The sequence below is a fragment of the Electrophorus electricus genome, chromosome 16, assembly GCF_041902795.1.
Source record: "Electrophorus electricus isolate QZ-2024a chromosome 16, ASM4190279v1, whole genome shotgun sequence".
NCBI lineage: Eukaryota > Metazoa > Chordata > Actinopteri > Gymnotiformes > Gymnotidae > Electrophorus > Electrophorus electricus.
This window is the reverse complement of record NC_137512.1, coordinates 2,990,437-2,992,567: the sequence shown is the minus strand read 5'-3', so window position 1 is coordinate 2,992,567 and position 2,131 is coordinate 2,990,437. Positions and strand designations below refer to the sequence as shown.

Here is a 2,131-nt window from a genome sequence, read left to right as displayed (position 1 = left end):
ACTGTAAAAAAGATACACGCTAAAACATAACAGGATTTAACAGAGATAGTAAGTGACAAATACAAGCAAAATATGTGTAACAAGGCAGAGACAACAAGAACTAACAAGAAATACTAGAACACGTAAATATATGATATAGTGAAATAGAAAACACCTGGAAATGATAATGTAGGCGGAATAACAACACAGGTAGATGATGGAGACAGAACATAAACAGTATCAGAACATGTAGCTGGATGATATGGTAACTGTGACAGTGTTATACAAGTTGTACCAGTGTTATACATTTAGTTACTTATGTGCATGCAAGTGTGTATGAATGTGTGCAACAGCTCATGCCAGCCATGCTAGTTTGAGTATTTCAGAAACTGCGTTTCTCCTCAGATGTTCACATGAAATTAATTTAGGAAACTTCAGAAAAAGAACCAGTTTACACTCTTGGAACTTTAGAACCCTTTAGAATGAATGTTATAATTTTCACATCTACGTTATCTAATATATGCTTGTACAGCTGAGGAAGGACCTCTGTGTACTTCACTACAATTTTGAACATCTTCATCATTCTCTCTCCATATATATATGAAAACGCTTGTGACTATCATATAGAACCTTGAAGAGCAAGCGTCTATGATGATCACTTTATTTAAAGCAAAGAGGCACAAATATACTTGCTTGACTGGGATGTTTTTGGGGTTCCTGACCCTTTTCCACTACTGGTAGACTGTGTTAGGTTTAACCCTCCATGTGCTGTTTAATAAAATACACAGTGTCCACTCTTAGTTCATCTTGATTTCCCTCACATGTTTAAACAAGTGTATTACAAAAGAATTAGCAGGTTTCATTAAAACTATATGTATCTTAGAGCACTTTGCAATCCACAAACTGTAAAAATCATTATATTTTTTCAGAATAAAAACATTTAATTCTCTACTTCATAAAATAACAGTAGCTTTGACATTAAGATTAGAAGTTCTTTGTGTTTTAGTTATAGTCTAGTTTTATATTTGAAGACGCTTACAGGAAATATTATTTACCTGTCACATTGACGAATGTAGCAGAGGAAAAGTGAATCATTCTTCCGTCTGTCACTGCACAGAAGTACGTTCCTTTATGATCTTCAGTAAGATTTATAATAGTCAGAGAGTTTGTGGTATCATCCCAAATAATTTTGAATGTGGAGTTGCTGAATTGAGATGAAAGTATGGCCTGTTTATTTTTTAGCACTTCTCCTACTTGCTGAGGTTCCTGGTTCAGTCTTTGCTTGTACCAAATGTTCCAATAGTTGTCACTGGATGTAGCTTTCAATGTGCAGTTAAGACTGATATTTTTTCCAGGTACATTCATGACTGCTTGTTTAGCAGCTTTTGTAGTTTGAACAAGACCTATAAAATGAAACTGAGTCAGATCAATAATGAAAAAAAATGTGGACAAAAGTTTATCCAAAGCAAATAATGTATATTGATTATTAATCCAACATCATAAAGTACAGTAACAGATGTAATTAAAAACACTGGTAAAGATTTGGAACCATACATGTCTTGTAGCTCAAAAATATAAGTATCCAGACTGTTATCATCATTGCAGTGTATTGCGTCGAATTGTGAGGCAACGGTTTGAAAATAAGCAACTGACAAACTAACTAAACTTCATGAACTTTCATATCTTATGACTCAAAATCTCATTGGCTGGCAATAATCACATGGTCCTGTTCTGTCCTGTAGTATCACAACCATGTTTGGCCACCTGCAGTATGTGATCTCTTTAAATCATGTTGAGCCAAACATCCATGAAAGTTAAAGTAACAGAGCACCACTCAAAGAAGGGGATGATTTGACAATCTTGTTTATAGTAAATAAATTTGCTCAATTTTTTTTTTTTTTTTTTTTTTTTTTTTTTTTTTTTTTTGTGGAGACCAGTATGGAAAACATTCATTCAAAAAAGGTTCCATCAGGACTGCTTGATTAGCAATGTCTGTAGTTTGAACAGGACCTATAAAATGAAACAGATTCAGATTCAGACCAGTATGGAACTGCTGTGTTGTGGAATACTTGGGGGTGTAGTTCATAACATCCATATGGAACTGTCAGCACTGAGTACACATTAACAGTGTCAGTGGGGCAGAGTATGACTT

General features: G+C 34.3%; 1 long non-coding RNA gene across 1 annotated transcript; it reads right to left on the bottom strand.

Annotated features, from left to right (window-relative positions):
• Nucleotides 1–616: 616 nt before the first annotated feature.
• On the bottom strand, nucleotides 617–1,604 carry LOC145651652 (uncharacterized). Its single transcript, XR_014117447.1, has 3 exons — nucleotides 1,534–1,604; nucleotides 1,035–1,382; nucleotides 617–747 (listed from the first exon to the last, which is right to left on the bottom strand). It is a non-coding gene; the product is annotated as an uncharacterized LOC145651652 (long non-coding RNA).
• Between the last annotated feature and the right edge of the window lie 527 nt (nucleotides 1,605–2,131).